Source organism: Hypanus sabinus, chromosome 7, assembly GCF_030144855.1.
Source record: "Hypanus sabinus isolate sHypSab1 chromosome 7, sHypSab1.hap1, whole genome shotgun sequence".
NCBI classification, from domain to species: Eukaryota; Metazoa; Chordata; class Chondrichthyes; order Myliobatiformes; family Dasyatidae; genus Hypanus; species Hypanus sabinus.
The window spans coordinates 87,543,167-87,558,227 of NC_082712.1; the positions used below are offsets into that span (position 1 = coordinate 87,543,167).

A 15,061-nucleotide genomic window follows, 5' to 3' on the forward strand; every position below is an offset into this window, starting at 1 on the left:
CATAGCCATGGGTCTATTAAAATTCCCAGTGCCTAAGTTATGGGCGTCTACAATTGCAGCTGATCATTTAAAATATGAGATCACACTTTCACAACCAAACGTGCCAATTGACAAATTGGCTGTAAAACCACTCTCCGATTGTCCAAGTCAAGTAGTCATTGCTATATCTGCACTTTGTTATTCTTAATCTGGAGTCAAAAATCAGCTTAATAGTAAATCACCTTGATTTACATTATAAACAAGCATCCATCAGAGATTCCCACCACCCAGACCATGCACTTTTCTCACTGCTGACTCACAACAGTTGATTCAAGCACAGTTACTGTCCCACAATCATCAGACTCTTGAATGAAAGGGTATAACTACACCCACTTGCCCAACCACTGAAATGTTCCCAAAAGCAATTATCTCACTTTGCGGGCTCTCTATCTCGCTCTCATTACTTATATTTGTATACACGAGTTTGCTGTCTTCTACACACTGGCTGATATGTCACCGATCCTTTTAAAATTACTATTCTATAGTTTTATTGAGTATGCCCGCAGGAAACGGAATCTCAGGGTTGTATACGGTGACATACATGTATTTTGATAATAAAATTTACTTTAAATTTTCGGTTACTCCAGTTTGGGCCACTGACAAAACGTAATAAATCCAAATTATTGTTGCTTATTGCTAAAAGCACCAAATGACCTAGTGAACATTCCCACATTTACTAGCTCATATTTCCAACATCTGCAATTTTTGCCTCCCTTGTATTTTCTTAGATACAAGTGCAAATATCTCATACTGCAGTTTGGGAATTATACATTTGGTTTGAGTTTCCATTGTTCAATACTAAGCTACATAAAAGTGCAGATGAGTATTTCAGACATGACAAATGGGACCAAAACTAGACAGAGATTTCTCTCTATCAGTTTGAAAAAAATCAAACCCAAGATATTTCCCAAGTCAAAAGTACAATGAAAAAAGGCAAAGTCCCCAGAGACTGGCTATCTTCTAGCTTTTTGGTCAAGTTGTAGCGATGTGCTACACACAGCTCTGAAATAACAACACGCAGACGGTAAGTCGTTTCGAGACTAGTTTATTCAAACTTCGCGGCGCTGGCATTTAAATCCCTAGCACCCGCCCTCTCTGGGCAGAAATGACGTCAGAGGTGCATTACCAAAGTCTCCCCCCGTGCACTGGCTATTTGTGAGCCGGTTCGCCTGCGCAGAAAGCGGGCCGCCACGTAACCCCCCCCAGAACTGTCAATACATCCCCAATGCCCACAGTCTGGATCAGCCTCTCTTTGGGAGGTCTGCCTCTGCGCCGCGGTGCCTGAACCTCGACCGGTTGCGCCAAGTCCACATGGGTTGGTTTGAGTCGGTCCACCGTGAAAACCTCCTCTTTCCCCCCCAATGTCCAGAACGTACTTGGACCCGTTGTTGTTGATCACCTTGAATGGCCCCTCGTTCAGCCATTGTAGTGGTCCACCCCTTCATACAAACACAAACTTACAGTTCTGCAGATCTTTGGGTACATGGGTCGGGATCCGTCCATGCTGTGAAGTTGGTACGGGGGCCAGGTTGCCGAGCCTTTCACATAGCCTGTCCAGGACTGCTGTGGGTTCTTCCTCTTGCCCCCTTGGGGCTGGTATGAACTCTCCCGGGATGGCTAGGGGCGTGCCGTAAACCAACTCGGCCGACGAGGTGTGCAGATCGTCTTTGGGCACTGTACGAATTCCAAGCAGGACCCAGGGAAGCTCGTCCACCCAGTTAGGTCCTCTCAGGTGGGCCATGAGAGCCGACTTCAAGTGACGGTGGAAACGTTCCACCAGTCCGTTCGACTGTGGATGGTAGGCAGTTGTGTGGTGCAGCTGCGTTCCCAACAGGCTGGCCACAGTTGACCACAGGCTGGCGGTGAACTGGGTGCCTCTGTCAGAGGTAATGTGGGCCGGTACCCCAAAGCGTGCTACTCAGGTTGCAATCAGTGCTCGGGCGCAGGAATCGGCAGATGTGTCAGTGAGCGGGACCACCTCTGGCCACCTCGTGAACTGGCCTACCATAGTTAGGAGATACCGCACTCCTCAGGACACTGGTAGGGGGCCCACGATATCCACATGAATGTGGTCGAACCTCCGGTGGGTGGGTTCGAACTGCTGCGGCTGGGCTTTAGTGTACCGCTGCACCTTGGCTGTTTGGCACCGCGCACGTTCTGGCCCATTCACTGACCTGCTTGCGAAGTCCATGCCACGTGAACTTGCTGGAGACCAGCCGGACGGTTGTCCTGATAGATGGGTGCGCCAAACCGTGTATGGAGTCGAAAACTCACCGCCTCCAGGCTGCCGGGACAATGGGGCAAGGTTGGCCGGTAGCCACATCGCACAGGAGGGTCCTATCACCTGGGCCTATGAGAAAGTTCTGCAGCTGCAAACCCAAGACTGCAGTCCTGTAGCTGGGCATCTCGTCGTCTGCCTGCTGCGCCTCCGCCAGTGCTGCATAGTCCACACCCAGGGACAGGGCCTGGACAGCTGGTCTGGAGAGTGCACCCGCCACGACGTTGTCCTTCCCGAGACATGCTGGATGTCCGTCGTGTACTCGGAGATGTAGGACAGATGTCGCTGCTGGCAAGCCAACCAGGGATCGGACACCTTCGTGAACGCGAAGATGAACGGTTTGTGGTCCGTGAACGCGGTGAACGGCCTGCCTTCTAAGAAGTACCTGAAATACCGGATTGCCAGATACAGTGCCAACAGTTTCCGGTTGAAAGCACTGTACCTGAGTTCGGATGGTCATAGTTGCTTGCTTAAGAATGCCGGGGGTTGCCAGCGCCCCTCAATGAGCTGCTCCAGCACCCCACCGACTGCTGTGTCGGATGCGTCCACCGTGAGGGCAGTCGGAACGTCCATTCTGGGATGCCACCAGCATCGCGGCATCTGCCAAGGATTCCTTGGCTTTAACGAAAGCGGCCGCAGCCTCCTCATCCCAAGTAATGTCCTTGCCTTTACCCGAGATCTGGGTGTACAAAGGGCGCATGATACGGGCTGCTGAGGGGAGGAAACTGTGGTAGAAGTTCACCATACCAATGAACTCCTACAGGCATTTGACCGTGTTGGGCCGGGCAAAGTGGCGGATCGCGTCTACCTTGGCGGGCAGAGGTGTTGCCCCATCTTTGGTAATCCTGTGGCCAAGAAAGTCGATGGTATCAAGACTGAACTGGCATTTGGCCGGGTTGATCGTGAGGCCAAAATCACTCAAGCGGGAGTAGAGCTGGCGGAGATCTCCTGACCTGACCTCTGCGATTGGATTTACAGCTTCCTGACCAACAGAAGTCAGCAGGTAAGGATGGGACAGGTCACCTCGGATACTCGAATCACCAACACCGGCGCCCCCCAGGGGTGTGTCCTCTCTCCACTGCTGTTCTCCCTCTATACCAATGACTGCACCTCCTCCAACCCCTATGTGAAGCTTTTGAAGTTTGCAGACGTCACCACCGTCATCGGACTCATCCAGAACAGTGATGAGTCTGCATATCGACAGCAGGTGGACCAACTGGCGCTCTGGTGCAGTCGGAACAATCTGGAGCTGAACACACTCAAGACAAAGGAGATGATAGTGGATTTCAGGAGACATCCACCCAGATGGAGTCCAGGTGTGGGGCCGGCAACTTGGCTTCACCCAGGGAGAACGTCTGTAAAGTCTCGGCATGTACCAGTCTTTTCCCTTGCAAGTCGACTAGCAGGTTGTGAGCTTGAAAGAAGTCCGCCCCCGGGAGCGGTTGGGCCACCGCGGCCAGTGTGAAGTTCCACGTGAACCAGCTGGCGCTGAACTGCAGCTGCACTGTACGGGTGCCGTAGGTCCGTATTGTGCTGCCGTTTGCAGCCCTCAGGGTGGGTCCTGGATTCCTGTTGCTGGTGTCGTACCCCGTCGGGAACAAGATGTTGATCTCTGCTCCAGTGTTGACCGAGAAGCAGCATCCCAATTGTTTGTCCCAGACGTACAAGAAGCTGTCCCGGTGGCCAGCTGCCATAGTCATTAGCGGCAGCTGGCCCTGGCCCTTGCAGGGCAGGCGACAACAGTGGGCTTTTGTGCCCTACCGCTGGTGGGCGAAACACCACTATTCACTGGCCTCCTCACTCCTGCCTCTACGTTGTGTGCACCCCCCTGCTGGGCCTGGTCTGGTAATCTGACCAATGGATGCCACGCTCTCCCTCTTAGATTTCCACAGCACGACTGCGCAGGCCGCCACCTTCCGGGGGTCGCTGAAATCTGCGTAGGCCAGCAGCAGATGTATGTCCTCGGGCAGTTGCTCTAGGAACGCTTGCTCGAACATGAGGCAGGGCTTGTGTCCGTCGGCCAGGGACAGCATCTCGTTCATCAATGCTGACGGCAGTCTGTCTCCCAAACCATCCAGGTGAAGCAGGCAGGCACCCCGCTCACGCCGTGAGAGGCCAAAGGTCCCAATGAGCAGCGCATTGAATGCTTCATATTTGCCTTCTTCTGGGGACAACTGTATGAAATACGCAACCTGGGCAGCCATCTCCAGGTCAAGGGCGCTCACCACGTGGTAGTGACGAGTAACGCGTGGAATCAGAGGATAGCTGCAAAATCTGGAACTGGGCTTCTGCTTGGCGAAACCACACGCATGGTCGCAGCGTCCAGAAAGTCAGCAGTTTTAGCAAAACTGCGTGAACAGATGAAGAGTCGGTCATCTTTGGTCCAAATCCCGTTCGGACCATCAGGGTCACCAATGTAGCGATGTGCTACACACAGCGCTGAAATAACGACACACAGTCGGTAAGTCGTTTCGAGACTAGTTTATTCAAACTTCGCGGCGCTGGCATTTAAATCCCTAGCGCCCGCCCTCTCCGGGTGGAAATGACATCAGAGGTGCATTACCAAAGTCTCCCCCGGCGCGCTGGCTATTTGTGGGCCGGTTCACCTGCGCAGCAAGTGGGTCGCCACAAAGTCACATTATCCTGCAAAAATTGAATCACATCCAGGCTGGAGGAGTTAGCTCTATTGTAGTCAACAGTGGATTGATGGCGCGGGTTTGTGACTTTTTTTCTTTTTTTTTATTGTGATTGTGTTACTATTTTTTGGGCACTTTGTGCTACATGTTACTGTTCTATGTTTTGCACCTTGACCGTCTGGTAACTCTGTTTCTTTAGGCTGTATTCATAAGTATTCATGCAAGGTTGAAATGACAAACTCAATTGGATTGAACTGAGTAATGGGTCTGAGATGTGATCTTGCAGAATTTGCTATTGACACTCAAACAGTTTTTCTTGAAGACAATAATCAAAGGCCAACAACACTAAAGACCCCTCACACCCTCTCCGTGAACTGTTCGTTGTTCTGCCATCAGGTAAATGTTACAGGAGCATCAAAACTAAAACCACAAGGCTACTAAACAGCTTCCTCCTACAGACAGTCAGACTGCTAAATAGCTGCTCGACCTGACTCTGTTTTGGACACTTAACTTGCACTGGACACTTATAACTTGTTTTTAACTGACATGTGGCTGTTGTGTTTTACTATTTAGTGGTGCATTTGTTATGTTATGATTGCACTGCTCCTGGGAAACACTGTCTCACTCTGCCCTGCAGAGCTGATGTATGGTTAGAATGACAATAAAATTTTTGAATCTTGATGAACTCCCAGAAAATTTCAAATCAGATTAAGAAGTTTCTTTACTTGGTGCATGTCAAAAGTACGGGCATGCTTCTGCGCCATACATAGCCGAGAAGAATGGATGCATTTAAGATGAACTTCAATAAACTAAAGGGAAGAGGGATAAGCTGAGAAGAAACAACGAGATGAAACACAAGTGGAGCAGAAGAAACTGATTGGGTTTACTATGCATTTTATTTGCGTGAGCAAACTATCATCAGATTTGTGACATCCCAACGCTGCTTCATCTGGCTTAACATTTTGATGCATACATACCATGTTTTAAAGCTTACTTTGAATTAGTCTGACTTTGAAAGCATTTTGCAACTGAGTTACATTTTCCAAACACTTTAATGCCCAAAACACAACATTTGAGTAATAACAAGTTTTAAATAAATCACTAAAGTAACTAGTTTACGAGACAAGTTTATAAAAAATCAAGTGTTTAGCAGAAGCAGCTTTTCAGCTTCTAACAATAGAACACAGAAAAATAGAACATAGAAAACCTACAGCACAATATAGGCCCTTCAGCCCACAAAGCTACGCCGAACACGTCCTTCCTTAGAAATTACTTAGGGTTACCCAAAGCCCTCTTTTTCTGAGCTTCATGTACCTGACCAGGAGTCTCTTAAAAGACCCTATCGTATCCACCTCCACCACCGTCGCCGGCAGCCCAATCCACCCACTCACCACTCTCTGCGTAAAAAACTTACCCCTAACATCTCCTCTGTACCTACTTCCAAGCACCTTAAAACTGTGCCCTCTCGTGCTAGCCACTTCAGCCCTAGGAAAAAGCCTCTGACTATCCACACGATCAATGCCTCTCATCATCTTATACTCCTCTCTCAGGTCACCTCTCATCCTCCATCGCTCCAAGGAGAAAAGGCCGAGTTCACTCAACCTAGTCTCATAAAGGCATGCTCCCAATCCAGGCAACATCCTTGTAAATCTCCTATGCACCTTTTCTATAGTTTCCACATCCTTCCTGTAATGAGGTGACCAGAACTGAGCACAGTACTCCAAGTGGGGTCTGACCAGGGTCCTATATAGCTGCAACATTACTTCTCGGCTCCTAAACTCAATCCCACGATTGATGAAGGCCAACGCACCATATGCTTTCTTAACCACAAAGGCAACTATGCAGCAGCTTTGAGTGTTTTTTTTAAATAATCTGACATTTTACAGAAGCCTATGGTCAGCTGTGGTACAGCATCAAGGAACAAGATTAATTTTGTACAAAAAAGTTATGGAAAAGAGAATGATCTTCTGATCTGATTCCTAATCTACTCAACTCAGTTCTATCAATTCTAAAGGTATTTTATACTTACCCTAACAAGCCAATAATCTCTCATCAACAACTCTGAGAAAAAGTGGGCATTCCTTACCAAGCTTTAATGAAACCTCAAAAGTCAAAACTTCACCCTGTCCTTGCCCAATGACAGTGCACTGAGCATGTTCAAAGAAATAGGAAATAAGGCAATATATAACAATTGTGGTAGAATTCTAAGCAACTTTCACTTCTCCATGCCACATCTGGGATCAGACTGAGATAAACATGAAAAGGAGCTGGCTCTTTACATTGTCCCACTTGTTTTGCCACTCCTTATACATTCCTGAAGGTTGCTTGCACTCTGGTTTTAAGGTGACTAATAAAGACATTGAGGGAACTTCACAAACTATTCCAGGGATGGGACAGGAGAGTAGGTACTTTGTAATATGGTGTGATCTGACTGCTTTAAAGGGCTTCTACATGCGAACAATTCACATCCTCATGGTTCACAATTCAAAATGGCAGTGGCCAGTTGACTGACACACAATTTCTGAACCCAATCAAGGGACTCCTATATAGGCCAGCCGCTTTCTGAGTGGATGTGACTTCTATCATAGCTGCAAGGGAGAGCCAGCAATGAGATTGCAAGACGGGGGAAATGTGACTTGCTTGCACTTCAAAGGGTGGCAGTGGAGGGCTGTTTTTCAGATTGCAGGTCTATGACCGATGCATGTGCAGGGATCAGTGCTGTCTGCCCCGCTGCTTGTCATACATATCAGCTATTTGGATGAGGACATTAGTGGCATGATTAGTAAGTTTGCGGATGACACCAAACTTGATGGTGCAGCGTGAAGAAGGTTGTCCAGGGTCACAACAGATTTCTGTAGCTTTACATGTCAAAATTAAAAGTAAAATGCACCCTGTACATCAATGACCAATACCCCTAAATATCACCACACTTCCAGCACCAAACTGCACGCCCACAACTTACTAACCGTAACCCTTCTTGGAATGTGGGAAGAAACTAGCACTCAGAGGAAAGGAAGTGGTCACGAGGAGAACATGCAAACTCTTTAAAGACAGTAGCAGAAAATACACCCCAATCTTCCCATAACCACTACACTATTGTGCTGCCAGAATACAGACGAAATGGGAAAGAAAGCAAAGGAAAAGCAGATGGAATTTCACTCAAACAAATGTGAAGTGCCACATATTGGGAAGTTAAACCATGGTAGGACATACAGAGTGAACGGCAGGGCCCTGGAGAGTGTTCCAGAACAGAAAGTCCTACATGTATAAGTTTACAGTTTGCTGTAAGTGGCAACATAGGTAGACATGGTGCTGAAAAAGCCATGTGGCACACTTGGCTTCATCAGAAAGTCCATCAGATAAAAGAGCTGGGGCATCACATTATATCTATACCAGACACCACTGAGCCCACTTCTAGAATACTGTGAGCAGTTCTGGGTCAACATACTGAATTGAATTGTCTTACATCCTTCATATACATGAGTAAAAATCTTTACCTTTAAATGTAAAATTTATAATAAATAACACGTACTGTTGGAAGAATGTGATTTAAGCCAGATTCAAAAAGATGCTGCTGAGATTAGAGAGCTTAAGACATAGGGAGAGACTAGATAAGCTTGGACTGCTTTGAGAAAGTGACCATAGAGGTCTATAAAACTGAGGGGCACAGATCATGTGGGTGACTACTTGTCTTTTTCCTAGGGTGAAGGAGTCAAAAACTCCAGAGAATTGGTTTCAGTTGATACAGGAAAGATTTTAAAGGGAACCTGCGGGGCAAATTTTTCCAGTGGATGGTGAATAAAATGGAACAGGCAGCCAGAAGTGGTGGACGTGGGTATAATTACAACACTTAAAAGACATCTGGACAGGAATTGCCAACCCGAGTCCATGGATGCCTTGTTTAATGGTGTTGGTCCATGGCATTAAAAAAAGGTTGTGAACCTCTAATTTACAGGGATATATGAGAAACGCAAGCAAGTGAGACTAGCTGAGAATAAGTTGGGCTGAAGGGCTTTATCCATGCTGTGCAACTCCATGACTGTCATTTAATTTCTATGATGAGGTACCCTAAATCACTCTCCATACTCACAGCTTGCTCATGTAGCTCTGATGCCAAATGTGAATCCAAGGGACTTGCAGGATACCTGTGTTTACATCTTCAGAGTCTGGTTTCAGCATGGGTGATTTTTTTAAAATAAGATTAAAAGGAAAAAAATAAAAGGTTCCTTTTCTGCCAAGTGAAGGCTGCTCATTTCTTCATTTATAGATGACAGCACATCATTTTCAATTTTGCAAATTTTTCTTATCACCACCCCAGCAAAAGGATTAACCTGGCTTATTCTCTGCCCACACAACTCTGCTGCTGAATGAAATTTCATCAAGAGACAGGCCACAGAAGTTCTCTTGATCCATAGCAGTCAATTTAACACATGTAAAAGAGGTGGTGGGGGCGGAGAGTCTTAAAATCAGAAACCAGCCAAGAGTTTATTTGACAATGGAACACTAGTGAAGTTACAACAACTGTAGATTTGGTCATGTGCCTGCACTGATCTTACTGTGAAATTTAGCCATATCTACTTACGTGTTTTCGTAGCTTGTATTTTAGTTCAGATATTGGTGGGGACAGCATCTGACACGAAGTCTAGCGCTGGCAGCCATAGAGACAAGTACATCAGAAGATTATGGATACCAGCTCCGCGCCCTTTTAGCTTGTATTAGGACAGTATTCCAAGTGTTAATGAAACCTTTAAAAGGAAATACACACAATTCATGAGATGTGCTTGAACTCTCTTCTTTCACAGGTTAAAATATATGCACGTAACTGGTCCATGAAGTACATCATGTAATGGGGAGGAGAAATTAAAATTATTCCCATGCAACTAATCATGGTGTTACAAAGTATTTGCTGCTGTGACAACCCAAAGCTTGGAAAGGCAGTAACTTAAACTGAAAGCTTTCAATTAAGTGTACAAGCCATGAATATTTCACAAAATCCCATTCCACTACTCCCACTGATAATACTGAATTTAAAGATTTGCTAGTACAATAAAAACTAAATTTAAAATTAACTTACTGTACTACAGACAGGAATAGGTATGCAGAGTATATTCTGATGACTTGATGTCTCACCACCACCTAAAAGAAATCTGTAAGAGACCCAAAAGTAAATGTTATTTCCTACAAACTAACCAAAAAAATTGCAATTTAACCAACAGTATCCTGAGCTGAGGGATTTTTTTGTTCTTCTGAAAGCACGAAATTAACTCGGGATCTAGTTGCACATCACAGATGTCTGCCATTCTCATTTGCAAACCTAAGCACCATATTTCAGTTTGACCACAGCAGGCTGCCAAAGACACTCAGGAGATGTTAGGATGTTTGAAGGGTAGGGTGGGTTGGGTGGTAGTGGTGTCACTAATTCAGCCAGATTACCCAAAATAGCAGTATAGATCAAGAATCAGACTCAAGACCATCCTAATTTGAATGGACAAGCCAACTACTGTAGGACTTTCCATTGTTATACAGCCCACACACACTTCAAAGAAAACTTACAAGGGCTTGCAGGCACTTGTGCAATACTATCCCAGTAATCAAACAGTCCCACAGATAAGAAAACTAAGTGCAACAGAGTGGGAGAGTAGGAGAGAAAGACTAATAGACTTCATTTGAATGGACCCCATTGTTTCAATTATTCAGTCATGGAGAGTTTAATCAGACTGATATTAGGGCCCCTCTCAACAGTAAAACTATGCCAACTGTAGATTAACATGCACATTTCCTGGTCACCTAAATTCCTTTACTTGCTGAACTAGATTTAGATGTTTAACAGCAAAACAATTTTAAAACTCCCACCCTCATTCCCAAATTCACAGCTCCCATCCCCCTACCCTTTCTTGCCTCAGCTTTATCTAAACTGGGTTTTCTAAACAGTGGAGGCTGAGGGGAGATCTGATAGAGACTTATAAGATTATAAGAGGCATAAATCGGGTGAATGGGAAGCATCTGTTCTCCATGGTAGAAATGTCTAATACCAGGGGCATGCATTGAAGGTGAGGAGGGGGTAGGTTCAAAGGGGATATGAAGGGTGTTTTTTTTTAACTCAGGGTTGTGGATGCCTGGTATGGTGGAAGCGGCAAATACACTAGATGCTTTTAAGAGACATTTGGATAGACACTTGAATGTGAGGAAGATGGAGGGTATGGACATTGTGTAGATAAGAGAGATTACCATTTGGGTGTTTTTGATTTGCTTTATAGCTGGTTCCACAACACATGCCAGTGACAATAAACCTGATTCTGATTCAGCACAACACTGTGGGCTGAATGGCCTGTTCCTCAGCTGTACTCTTCCATGTTCAATGTTAAATTTCTTCAACTATATTACTCTTCAAGATAGCCTCTCTCTGATTCTGGTTCACTGATCCCCAAGGCACTGAACAAGAAAAATTGCTTCAATTCATCCTTGATTAAACCCTACCATCATATCAAAACTTTAATCATTGGTCCTAATACTTCTATACTTGTCATTTTCCCCATTTTAAGGGTTTATATAAATGTCAGTGTCTAAAGGCAAAGCAAATTGGAAAGATGTTGATGTTACCAATGCCTCAAAAGGTCTTGGCAAGCTGCAAAGAGCCAAAGTTGAAAAGTTGAAACTGAATTTATTATCAAAGTACATCTATGTCACCATCCACAACCCTGAGATTTATTTTCTTGGGGACATACTCAGTAAATCTATAACAGAATAATAACTATAATAGAATCAATGAAAGGCCTCAACAACTTGTGCATTCAACTGGAGGTGCAAGACACAATAAACATTACCATCGTTGTCTAGTGACACCTACAAAGAAGGAATGGGTTGTTTCAAGTCTTTGACAACTAGTGCCTCAGTCATATGGGATCATAGGGATACACAACCTTTTGTATCTGAATCATCCTACCTGTACTTCTGGTTCTATAATACATCTTTAATGTTGCAACATTGTTATAAATTGGATTATGCAAAACCTAATGAAAACCAGAAACCATGGTATCTAAGCAGAGGCAGGGGGAGAAAATAAATGGATGAAATATGGAGGGAGAAAGGAGAGGGGGGATGCTGTCAAGTGAGTGGAGGCAAGAGATGGTGGCATGGAAAGGAGGGAGAGGGAGGGAATTCCAGGGAACTGAGAGTGGATGGAACAGGGAGGAAAGGACAGAAGAGAAAGTTTGTTGAGGGGTCATTGACAGGTTGGAGATTATGGGTTTCTAAATATCTCCATCAAAATCAACAAGTAAATTCACGGCTCCTCTAAATCAATTTCCTCCAAGAGGACCACAACCTTGTAGCACTTGGAGGCTTGCATGCCCCAATGACCCAGAGAGCTATGTTGGCTGGAGTCAGGGCCCTGTGTTTTGGCTCCTGGTAGGGTCACCCATGCCAAACAAGTCAAAGGATAGAGGCCAGGCTAAGAGTGGTCCCTCCTCCAGGTTCAACTCAGGGCTAACAACCTTGACTGATAAAACAAAATTGTGACGGAAACAGCAATGCAGAATACGGACCTACATGCCAGCAGCGTTAACAGGCAGTAATGTGTGAGAGTATACACAAAACCAAGCATCCCACTTATAAGTGATGAGATATACCAACTTCCCATTTGAGATAATCATTGAACTTTTAAAAAAAACTACAGCTGCCAGAAACCTTAAAAACTGAAATTTAAAAATCTCAATTGGTCAGACATCATCTTTAAAGCAGAAAAGAAAGTTAGTATTTTACATCATTGACCCTTTGTCAAAACTAGTTCTGCAGAACATATCCAGCAGTTCATTTGTATTTCACTTTGGACAACGGGTCCATGAGAAAAGCAACTAATTCCACTGGTTCAAATGGGTTAGCACTGCAATTTCACAACTACAAGACAGCACAACAAATACAAACACAAAAACCTTACTGGTCGTCATTAACACAACAGGCAAATAACCATTCAGCTTGGATTGCCATTTTGCTATATCACTTTTGAAACCACAAAATCATTGCACGCCCACATTTTTTAAAAAAAAACAAAATTTGCTCAACAGCATAGCATTTCCAAAAGTTTACTTGGCAATTACATTACAAAAGAAAAATGCTTTAAACATACAAGCATACTCTGTCACATGGAGCAATGCCAAAAATAAGTGCAAAACATGACTCTCAATTTCAAACAGACTATGGACTATTAACTGTTAAAGAATATATCAGTTAAGCTAGCATTTTTTTTTAAATTTAAAGCACATCATGACCCACAAAAACAATAACAAACAGATGCAATATTATTTTGGGCCTTGTCTGTTGCAAAGACTGCAACACGCCCCACTGACAAGACCGTATCAGATCGTCAAAACATTTCCCCAAGTGCACAAGATTCAAATCGCACAAGTGTTTACCTTCCCACAAACCAACATTTTCCCCTTCTACCCCACCCCAAAGATATACAAATCAATGTCATACAAAGAGAGGTGTGATCAAAACGCACAAAGATCGCTCGCTGTTGTTAATAAGTCGTAACTTGGACCTACCCCAAACAGAAAAAGGATGGGGACATCTTCAAATACAGGGACAAAGGTCACCGAAGAAAGTGTCTGCAGGCAGCCTAATGCAAACACCCATTCCTTTTGCATAATAATACAATGTATTATCTCAGAAAGATTTTTTAAAAGTTAAATGTCCATTTAGAACTTCCCAAGTAACACAAACTGCCATCTGTTTGGATGTGGGAGCGGGGACGTTCTTCGGGGGGGGGGGGTTGTTTATTAATTATGAATGAAATATTAATAAAAAGCCCGACATTTGACATCTCAAATTGCGAGAAGGTTCCTCGTTGCCAAACAACCCTGGAAGCAGAGCTGCCACGTCTAATCTCCATCCACCGCTCTCCAGATTTATTGCGCGTTCATTTTTAGTTCGAGTAAATTCAAACCGAATTAATTCGGGGTGAAATGGGTTAGTTTTGAACGGCGGCTTGAGGGCCGGGATTATCATCCCTTTCTCCGCCCAGTACCTTGTCAGGCAGCTGCTTCTCTCGCTCCGACGAGCTTCACTCGGTCAGAGGTAGGAGGCCTCGAGCTCTCCTGAAGACCAAAGTGGGAGCCGCAGTCACTCGAGTCGGGGGGATGCGACGGGGCCTAAGAGAGGGGGGGGGGGAGAAAGAAGGGGCGGAGCCGGGCCAGTGGGTAAGCAAGATGGAGGTTCCAGCTCTTCCCTTCCGCACCGAGCCCAAGATGATACCTACGCGAGCACTGATTACCTGGTACAAAGCAGAGTGGTCCGCCTCCGTCTCTCCTTCTCGCTTTCTCTCACACACTATCGCCGCCGCCGCTTCTCTGCGGATTCTCCGATTCTAAGATGGCCGCTGCGCTCCCGTTCACGTGACCCCCACGCGCAGCCGCCTCCGGGACCCGGATGTCGGCCGTCCCGAGCCACGTGCCGCGCGGGAACGAGCGGAGTGGGGGGCAAGGGCCGTCTCCCGCCTGCCGCCCACGCCCCCGCCACCCCACCACCCCACCACCCAAAGGCTTTGAGCCCTCACCGGCTTCGCGCCGCCCTGAAGTCTCCTTGTACACTTAACACACACAAAATGCTGGTGGAATGCAGCAGGCCAGGCAGCATCTACAAGGAGAAGCGCTGTCGACGTTTCTGACGGAGGGTCTCGGCCCGAAACGTCAACAGCGCTTCTCCCTATAGATGCTGCCTGGCCTGCTGTGTTCCACCAGCATTTTGTGTGTGTTGTTTGAATTTCCAGCATCGGCAGATTTCCTCGTGTTTTCTCCTTGTACACTGTCGATCCCATATTCCTTTGTATGTTTTCTAAGCCTCAGCCCGAGTTCCCTCCCTCACGTTGCCAGAACCTTGCACGATCTCATCTGCAGCTTGTATATTGATTTTTTTTTACTTATTGAGATACTGGGCAGAGTAGGCCCTTGCAACCCTTGGAGTCTGGTAGCCTAGTAATCACACCCCCCCCCCCATTTAACCCTAGCCTAATCACGGGACATTTTTCATGAGGAATTAACCTACCAACCTGTACTTCTTTTGGACTGTGGAGGAAACCAGAACACCAGAGGAAATTCATGCAGTCACATGG

The 15,061-nt window shown here is 45.7% G+C and overlaps 1 protein-coding gene across 7 annotated transcripts in view; it reads right to left on the bottom strand.

The window, feature by feature from the left end:
* The window catches only part of LOC132396945 (GRB10-interacting GYF protein 2-like), a 152,456-nt gene extending 138,103 nt beyond the window's left edge, over positions 1-14,353 (bottom strand). For all 7 annotated transcript variants that reach the window (XM_059975085.1, XM_059975087.1, XM_059975089.1 and 4 more), the window contains exons 1-3: positions 14,225-14,353; positions 10,028-10,100; positions 9,536-9,698 (exon numbers count right to left, since the gene is read on the bottom strand). The gene's annotated coding sequence lies outside the window, so the exon portion shown is untranslated. The remainder of the gene's footprint in view (positions 1-9,535; positions 9,699-10,027; positions 10,101-14,224) is intronic.
* Between the last annotated feature and the right edge of the window lie 708 nt (positions 14,354-15,061).